Source organism: Rutilus rutilus, assembly GCF_951802725.1.
Source record: "Rutilus rutilus genome assembly, chromosome: 9".
In the NCBI taxonomy this organism is placed as follows: Eukaryota; Metazoa; Chordata; class Actinopteri; order Cypriniformes; family Leuciscidae; genus Rutilus; species Rutilus rutilus.
Genome location: NC_140223.1, coordinates 14,249,149 through 14,259,838, shown reverse-complemented (window position 1 = coordinate 14,259,838; position 10,690 = coordinate 14,249,149).

Below are 10,690 nucleotides of genomic sequence, written 5' to 3'. Positions count from 1 at the left end.
AATTAAAAAAAAAAAGCCTATGACACTGGACTGAGAATGACAAATCTGTCTAGACCTCCTCCTGCAGGCTTTTTTTTTTTTTTTGCAGGAGCGGGATTGAAAATTCCATTCCTCATGCTTACAGTGGAAGTGAATGGGGCCAATCCGTAAACATTAAATTACTCATTATTTCAAAAGTATAGCCACAATATGCAAAAATATATGAGTGTTAACATGATTTTAGTGTGAAAAAAATGACTGACCTTTTCTGTGTACAATTGTCCAATTTAGTAACTTTGTTGCCATGACAATGTTAAGAAAAAAACAATAAAACAACCATAAAAACAACAAGTTTTTACAGAGAGTTAATGTAAGTGCTTTTATAAAATGAGAAACTTCACAAAATTGGCCCCATTCACTTCCATTCTAAATGCTTCGACGTTACTGCAATTTTTTCTTTTTTTCTTTTAGAAAACAAGGGACAAGTAGAAATGATTTTTTGTGGCAATCAACGTTATACCACGAATGCTGCTGAACTTGTATTGAATCTGGAAAATTCTGGAATATCAAGGGAAGTCGTAATGCTGCAAACAGTTTTCGTGCATAGAAAGATCCCTTTATTAAGAAAGTCCCAGGTGCATGTCTTTCAACCAGAGTCAAACTTGCTCTGTGTGAAAAAAGAAAAGAAAGAAACGTAGATTTCAAAAATTCCGTACTTCCAACATGATCCCCACCTCCTCTTCCTATTCTCAACAAGCCAACATAAAATTCCCTCTCAGCCAGGGTGCGTTTATAAGAGTGTATATTTATCGAGCGACGTCTGTCCTTGTTTTAAAAACAGGGCGTTAAACGGTTGATTGTTGTCTTTTTTATGATGACTTGCTTGCATGTTGTAATAGTATCGTTTTTAAATAATTTAAGGACAAAAAATCGAAGAAAGCACACTTATTCTGCAATAATGTTTTTGTGTTTGTGACCCTCTCTGGGGAAGTTGCGTCGGTATGTATGTGCGCTTTTAAAACTCTCGTGGAACTTCGGAACTGTAAACGACGGAATGCGGAAATGGGGCGGAGACTACAGTGGGTGGGGGTGTTTTAAAGAGGGGGAGGAGTTTGTGAAATTCTGACGGTTTCAGGTGCCACTGCAAACTCTCCATTTTGATTTCCTGGACAAACTGAAGACCAGCTTTGGAGACTCCTTTCCATCCCCCCAGTCTCTTTGGAGGGGCATTTTTCCTTTTTGTGACGCCTCTTTTGTAGAATGAGCTCTTTACTATCTGTAAGTCTGCTTTGTGTTCTGAGACTTGCTACTGCAGCCTGCTTAAAAGAAGAAAAAATGTCAAGCTAAATCCAGAGGAGTGTTATGGGGACGGCAGCATGTGTGCGTGTGTGCGATTGTGCTGAGGTGACTGTTTTAAACCCAAAGTCCCCTCTTATCCGTGGCCTAACTGAAAAGACTGCCTGCCATTTTCTCCACACCGAGTCTTTGAGCTTTAAGTTGCGAGACGTTTGCTGTAAATAGATAAGTGCTCTGTCTTTCCAGAATCAGTCCATGTTATAGACTCAAGTGAAAATGTCTTATGTGCTGTAATTCATCGAAATGTGAAAACAGCCTTTTCTACGCTGTCAGTGAAATATTAATCCATGTTATTGGGTTATTTCTATTTTTGTATAATTTTCCAATTTATGGTTTTAATGAGCACTACACCACTGGTAACTCTGACTCCATATATGTAAATCTTTTCAATTCTTTTTAAAAGAGTTGTAGAAATGTTTAGTCTTCGGTAGAAATAGTCTTGATTTCACATTTTGATATATCAACGTCTTTGTTCAGCCAACCCCTTGTTGTTCTTTTTTTTACTTATGACTATTTTGCACAGTCTGTGTGTGTTTTTTTTTGTTTTTTTTTTGTTTTTTTGGACGAGGGCACTGTTAGAGCATTTTAATTAAAGAAATTACACCAGAGACAAAATTATAGGCGCATTTTGCATGTTCTGATATTGATAACACACAATAATTACACATGGAATGTGTTGTGTCTTTCCCTCTCAGTTCCTGAAGCCAAAACACTGTGGCTTTGTGTTGTTTTCAAAACATTGTTTGTTTGAGCGGCCTGGCATAGCAACACTGGCTCAACCAATAGCAAGCGTTTGGAGGTGGAGCTATCTGTCTGTGTGACCAATAGCAGATGGAAGGGCTGGTAGGAGTGTTTTGAAAACCTTTTTAGAATATTTTCAGTAGTGAAATGTCACAATTCACTTTTAACAGTATTGAGAGGGGGAAATATATTCTGATTTTGTCTGCCTTGGTGAGATTTTTGGTTAGAAACTAACCTTCATGTTCTGTAGTATTTTCTAGAACTACAAACGATTGTCAAGCTGTTTTCATGTCCCCCAAAGTTTGAAAGAGGGGCCGTGATTGGTTTGTACGAAAATATTTTGTTAGTTCACAGGCCTTTATTGACGAGGGGCGGAGTCATAATGATGTGATTGTATTCTTAGTAATGTGAGAGTATGAGTGGCATTATGTGGGAGGATGGTACACAAGGCTTAACCAGATTGTTTAAATGGTGAGCAGCTACATTTCAACGCGGACCACTGTGTCCTCTGTCCTGCTTGGGTTGAGATCTGTGCTCTATTTGTCTTTAATCTGTCTCGCTGATTTCACAGGGTCTTCTCTACCTGTATATTGTTGTGCTGTGATCTTCGCTTGCAGTTTATTTTTATTTATTTTTATTCCCCCACAAACACCCACACACAAATACTCTTATGCGAGAGGATGCGTGAGTGTTTTACTTTCTTGTAACTGTCCATAGAAAAATAAAACAGACGTATGGAGAAAAGAAGCGTGTTCTGACTCAGGACTGAGTTGTACATTTGTTTTCATTGAACTTGAAATGGGTGCTCCTCATGGAACTGAGCATCTCTGATGACTGCTGCTCAGTGATCCACTTTAAAGAATGTCCTCTCTTTTATTTCTGTCCATTTTGACAAGCAGGAAATTAAAAAAAAATTGTACCATTATCCGATTTTGTCTTCTGTGATGTTTCCAGCTGAAATACAGAATTTAAAGGAATAATTCACCCAGTAATAAATAATATCCTGGCTTTTCCCAGCTTTGTAATAATGCCATTGAATAGTGCCTGAGTTTTTGAAGCTCCAAAAATCCATCCATCATAAAAGTAACCCAAATGACTCCAGTGGGTTAATAAATGCCTTCTGAAGCGAAGCGATGGGTTTTTGTAGGGAAAATATCCACGTTTAAAACTTTATAAACTATAATCACTGGCTTCCAGCAATGGCCGTACACGCGATCACATGAGAGTTACATGGTTTTCGTGAGAGGCGTCTCTTTTCACATAAGCTTACGTCAAACGTCGGGTCGGAGGTCACTCTCCTGCTGGAACTCAACTCTCTCGTGAACGCATGTACGGCCGCAGAATATGGATATTTTTCTTACAAAAACCCATGGCTTTGCTTTAGAAGGAATTTATTAACCCACTGGAGTCATATGGATTACTTTTATGATGGATGGATGTGCTGTTTGGAGCTTCAAAAAACAGCTGGAAGAGCCAGGATATTATTTAATATAACTCAGATTGTGTACGGAAAATCATTTACACCTAGGATGGCTTGAGGGTGAGTAAATTATGAGAGAATTTTCATTTTTGGGTGAACTATTCCTTTAAAGTAGGAATGAAACAGATGTTATGATAGTCTTTTGTTCCCAATTGTGACATAAATATGAGTGAAACGGCTTTTGAACAAGAAAAAAAATGTAGGGTGGGACTTGATTTTGGTTTGAGATGGTTGTGGTTTGCTATTGGTCGATCTCATGTGAGTGACAGGTTGTCCCGCCCTCATGCCAGTAAACACATCATCAGAGAAGAGAAGAGAAGAGAAGAGAAGAGAAGAGAAGAGAAGAGAAGAGAAGAGAAGAGAAGAGAAGAGAAGAGAAGAGAAGAGAAGAGAAGAGAAGAGAAGAGAAGAGAAATAATGTATGTGGAAAAATCATTTGTGACCCTGGACCACAATACCAGTCACAAGGGTCAATTTTTTTTTAATTTGAGATGTATACAACATCTGAAAGCTGAATAAATAAGCTTCACATTGATGTATGGTTGTTAGGATAGGACAATATTTGGCCGAGATACAACTATTTTAAAAATCTGGAATCTGAGGGTGCAAAAAAATCTAAACATTGAGAAAATCGCCTTTAAAGTTGTCCATTTATGTTCACGATTTTGCTGCATCCACTCACAGAAATATTGTTTTTAGATATTTACGGTAGGACATTTACAAAATATCTTCATGGAACTTGATCTTTACTTAATATCCTAATGATTTTGGGCATAAAAGAAAAATCTATCATTTTTACCCATACAATGTATTGTTGGCTATTGCTACAAATACTCGTACGACTTGTGACTGGTTTTGTGGTCCAGGGTCACATTTATAATACAGTAAATACTGCAATTGTCCATTTTGATTTCATGGTGACTTTAAATTCATATAAACTGTGAAAATGGTCATGAAAAACGACATTATGACTGTCTTGGTGCAATACACCTTGACTAAAATTAAAAGCAGGATGGAAAAAGTGTATATAACTAACATATTGGTCAATAGATGCTTCCTGCTCTGGTGCAAGGAAACCGACTGGCTGTAGCTGTTTGTGAGATCAAATAAGGCTTTTTTTTCCTCTCTCCTACAGCTAGAACATTACATCTTAGTAAATGACATGCAATCTAGCACACATGCTGTACTGTAAAGCAGTGCTTTTAATTGGAAGAGTGAATTATAAAACAGATAAATAAAACCTTCTGCCAGCCTGTTTTGGAGAAACACAATTATCTAACCAGTAAACTGACTATTTGTGACACACTATTTTTATTCCATTTTAATGATTTATTTTAGCACTGTGTCTTGATCCGCATTTAAAAAAAAAGCATTTTCCTTTGGTTAACACAATCTGAATTCCAATACGTCTGTCCAAACCACAAAATTTAAACCCATTTGCACCAAGATCAGAATTCTGGCCATAACATTCAGTTCTAAATAAAAAAAATGTCTGTGCGTTCCGCTGCATTATTCGTGCATATGTGTTTGAGTGTGTGTGTGTGTGTGTGTGTGTGTGTGTGTGTGTGCATGTGTGTGTGTTTGTGGGGGGGGGGGAGGAGTGGGGGTGATCGGAGACTCCAAGCCAATTACCACATCCACCAGACATCCTCAGACTGCCTGAGCCTTCCTTCCAATAAGAGTACGGCTGCAAAGAGCTGGGGCCTGAGGTGGTTGCCATGGCAACTCAGGGGCTGCTTGCATGGCGGATGATGCTGGGGTGATGGATTACAGTAATGGGATGGGGTGTGCAGGAAGGGAGGGGTGAGTGGAGAGAACTCATGCATAAATATATTGGAAATGTATGAATAAATCTGAAATGCATAGACTTAAAGGACACAGAGGAGGAGAGTGGAGGATGTTAGAATTTGGCCCGTTCAACATGGGTCTGAAAATCATAGATATGTGGCTTTATGAAGGAATATTGTCTAAAAGAGTTCCTTATTGAACTGTTTTATAAAGATATTTGGGATGTTGAACTTAAACCAACTTATGAGACAGTAATATTTGAGATTTTACTGTTTAAACCATCTATATAAATAATAATAATATGCTTTATATGTAACTCACACATTTCTACATGCCTTTACTGAATGCTGAAATGCTAATGTATATATATACAGGCTTTAAACAGCCTTATTTTAATTCTACATAACTCTTTTTTTCTAGCTTTTTATATTTTCTGAAGGAATCTGAGGCCCAGGGTCCTGCTGCGATCTAATGCCACATGAAATCTGTCACTAGTCTGCCATCTAGTGTTAGTCATAACATGTACAAAATGTATACTACTCTGACAAGTACTAACTAGCATTAACCAGAAATTAATATATATATATTTTTTTTAAATCACCTTTATAGCTTAACCCTTATATCATTGATTATTACTAAATGTTATTCATATTTCTTGTTTAAGTCCAGGGGGATATTAGAGCTCAAGCCCCTCCATAACATTGCACATTTGTTTACCTTATCTCATAGATATATTTAGTTAAAAATAAACATGCTCAATATTAAAAATATAGTATTTGTCCTTGATTTACCTTTGATGTGCAACAGAGAATGTGAACAGTGAGCACAAACTGGAGGGCAGCAGTTGTAAGGGCACATTTCATCTGTTAATCAGAGCCTTTCTCAGGTAACATCAAGGTCAGACACCAGTGCTGTTCCCACAGGGTCACTTTTGAGTCATGGGAAACCAAACACACTGACACACACAACCTTTGCTGAAAAAACAAACAAACAAAAATCAAAACAAAAAACAAGAATAAATACATGCATACATCATTTTGTTTAAACCCGTAAGACTTTCATTCATCTTTGAAACATAAATGAAGATATTTTAAATTACATTAGTCCAAATTTTCTGAAGGGACTTGATCGCTGTATATGATGAACAGATCGAATTTAGGCTTTTATTCACATATTAACATTGATCTGTGAAACAGAAGCTCAGCTGTAGGCCTACTTGCTTGATGTGTAAGAACAAACCTCTTTGGTTCATGTGGAAGCTCAAACGTGCTGCCTAACACGAGAATGAACCTCATTGGTTCTTGCTGAAGCTCAAACATGCTGCCTAACACGAGAATGAACCTCATTGGTTCTTGCTGAAGCTCAAACGTGCTGCCTAACACGAGAATGAACCTCATTGGTTCTTGCTGAAGCTCAAACGTGCTGCCTAACACGAGAATGAACCTCATTGGTTCTTGCTGAAGCTCAAACGTGCTGCGTAACACGAGAATGAACCTCATTGGTTCTTGTGGAAGCTCAAACGTGCTGCGTAACACGAGAATGAACCTCATTGGTTCATGTGGAAGCTCAAACGTGCTGCGTAACACGAGAATGAACCTCATTGGCTCTCGCGGAAGCTCAAACGTGCTCCGTAACACGAGAATGAACCTCATTTGTTCTTGCTGAAGCTCAAACGTGCTGCGTAACACGAGAATGAACCTCATTTGTTCTTGCTGAAGCTCAAACGTGCTGCGTAACACGAGAATGAACCTCATTGGCTCTCGCGGAAGCTCAAACGTGCTGCGTAACACGAGAATAAACCTCATTGGCTCTCGCGGAAGCTCAAACGTGCTGCGTAACACGAGAATGAACCTCATTGGCTCTCGTGGAAGCTCAAACGTGCTGCGTAACACGAGAATGAACCTCATTGGTTCTTGTGGAAGCTCAAACGTGATGCGTAACACGAGAATGAACCTCATTTGTTCTTGCTGAAGCTCAAACGTGCTGCGTAACACGAGAATGAACCTCATTGGCTCTCGCGGAAGCTCAAACGTGCTGCGTAACACGAGAATGAACCTCATTGGCTCTCGCGGAAGCTCAAACGTGCTGCGTAACACGAGAATGAACCTCATTGGCTCTCGCGGAAGCTCAAACGTGCTGCGTAACACGAGAATGAACCTCATTGGTTCTTGTGGAAGCTCAAACGTGCTGCGTAACACGAGAATGAACCTCACGGGTTCTTGTGGAAGCTCAAACGTGATGCGTAACACGAGAATGAACCTCATTGGTTCTTGTGGAAGCTCAAACGTGATGCGTAACACGAGAATGAACCTCATTTGTTCTTGCTGAAGCTCAAACGTGCTGCGTAACACGAGAATGAACCTCATTGGTTCTTGTGGAAGCTCAAACGTGATGCGTAACACGAGAATGAACCTCATTTGTTCTTGCTGAAGCTCAAACGTGCTGCGTAACACGAGAATGAACCTCATTGGCTCTCGCGGAAGCTCAAACGTGCTGCGTAACACGAGAATGAACCTCATTGGTTCTTGTGGAAGCTCAAACGTGCTGCGTAACACGAGAATGAACCTCATTGGTTCTTGTGGAAGCTCAAACGTGCTGCGTAACACGAGAATGAACCTCATTGGCTCTCGCGTAAGCTCAAACGTGCTGCGTAACACGAGAATGAACCTCATTGGTTCTTGTGGAAGCTCAAACGTGCTGCGTAACACGAGAATGAACCTCATTGGCTCTCGCGGAAGCTCAAACGTGCTGCGTAACACGAGAATGAACCTCATTGGTTCTTGCGGAAGCTCAAACGTGATGCGTAACACGAGAATGAACCTCATTGGCTCTCGCGGAAGCTCAAATGTGCTGCGTAACACGAGAATGAACCTCATTGGTTCTTGTGGAAGCTCAAACGTGCTGCGTAACACGAGAATGAATCTCATTGGTTCTTGTGGAAGCTCAAACGTGCTGCGTAACACGAGAATGAACCTCATTGGTTCTTGTGGAAGCTCAAACGTGCTGCGTAACACGAGAATGAATCTCATTGGTTCTTGTGGAAGCTCAAACGTGCTGCGTAACACGAGAATGAACCTCATTGGTTCTTGTGGAAGCTCAAACGTGCTGCGTAACACGAGAATGAATCTCATTGGTTCTTGCTGAAGCTCAAACGTGCTGCGTAACACGAGAATGAATCTCATTGGTTCTTGTGGAAGCTCAAACGTGCTGCGTAACACGAGAATGAACCTCATTGGTTCTTGTGGAAGCTCAAACGTGCTGCGTAACACGAGAATGAACCTCATTGGTTCTTGTGGAAGCTCAAACGTGCTGCGTAACACTTGAATGAACCTCATTGGTTCTTGTGGAAGCTCAAACGTGCTGCGTAACACGAGAATGAATCTCATTGGTTCTTGTGGAAGCTCAAACGTGCTGCGTAACACGAGAATGAATCTCATTGGTTCTTGCTGAAGCTCAAACGTGCTGCGTAACACGAGAATGAATCTCATTGGTTCTTGTGGAAGCTCAAACGTGCTGCGTAACACGAGAATGAACCTCATTGGTTCTTGTGGAAGCTCAAACGTACTGCGTAACACGAGAATGAACCTCATTGGTTCTTGTGGAAGCTCAAACGTGCTGCGTAACACGAGAATGAACCTCATTGGTTCTTGTGGAAGCTCAAACGTGCTGCGTAACACGAGAATGAACCTCATTGGTTCTTGTGGAAGCTCAAACGTGCTGCGTAACACGAGAATGAACCTCATTGGTTCTTGTGGAAGCTCAAACGTGCTGCGTAACACGAGAATGAATCTCATTGGTTCTTGTGGAAGCTCAAACGTGCTGCCTAACGCAAGAATGAACCTCATTGGTTCTCGCAGGTCAAGTGAACATGCTTGAGCTTCTAATCACCACAGTCCATTCGACTAAACCGCTCAATTCATATGAATTAGTTTTACAATCTCTTTATGAACTTTTTGAAGCGTCAAAGTGTAGTTGCGTGGACTGTCAATGGAGGGACAGAAAAAAAATTCTAAATAATTGTCAAATCATGTGTAAAATGGCTATTTATTTCACTATCAAATGGGCTCAAACACAAAATAATTTAAAGCACAAATAGCATTTGAGGAGAATGACTTACCATACAACAAACTGTAAAGTGTTCATGTAGGTGTCTGGTGTCAGCTATAATGCACATTGCACACCTTTTAGCTTTTTGATATTTATTAAAGTAAACTGTCAAATCATTCTCTTTAAATGCTATTAAGCTTTCAATTATGGTAGGCTATATTTTGTGTATAAGTCTTTTGGTATAGTGAAATAAATAAATACAAATTTTTACACATGATTTGACAGTTTATTTTAATAAATATCAAAAACCTAAAATGTGTATCACACCTGACACCTACAGGAATACTTTACAGTTGGTTTTATGACTGTAAGTCATCCTCTTCATATGCTATTTAAGTTAAAATGGTGTTTACCGATGTCGTGTAACTTAAGACACGGTCCCTAAAAGATAAACGAAACTATCAGCGGTTTGAAAATGACAGAATGACATTTTTGAGTGAACTAACCATTTAATGTGCTTAATTTAACCCTTTATTTAATTATGTTATCAACTAGGGTGATAAGCGGGGCACAACCTAACACGGGGCAAGTGGTAACACACATGGTTTGAAACTTTCCACACATGCCAGCATGATGAAACTTAGTGTATTTAGGCTACTAGTTGCCATATCAACACTATAGAGAAATAATTGCACCAAAATTAGGCAAGGCAAGGCAAGGCAAGTTTATTTATATAGCACATTTCATACACAATGGCAATTCAAAGTGCTTTACATAGAAGAAATTAAAATAATAAAAAGAAATAAGAATAATTAAAACAGTTTAGAAAAATAAAAAATAAAATACAGTACAAACAGTCGGACGAACATTGGCACAGTGCTCATTCAGTAAATGCATAGTTAAACAGATGTGTTTTGAGTCTGGATTTGAATGTGACTACAGTAGGAGCACATCTGATCTCCTCTGGAAGCTGGTTCCAGCTGCGGCTGGCATAATAGCTAAAAGCAGACTCGCCATGCTTAGAGTGAACCCTTGGTATTTCAAGCTGATATGATCCTAATGATCTGAGTGATCTGTTGGGTTTATATTCAGTGAGCATATCTGCAATGTATTGAATTAATTAAATTAAATTTAATTAAATCTTTGGAAGATATCACTGAAGATTTATTTAACCATAGCAAAAGTAAATTTCTTATTAAAGTAAAGTTATTTTTTCATCTCTGTTTTATGTGTTTATTTAAAATTAGACAAATCTGATATTATTTTAATCTTATATATGTTATTTAACAGTTGAGATAG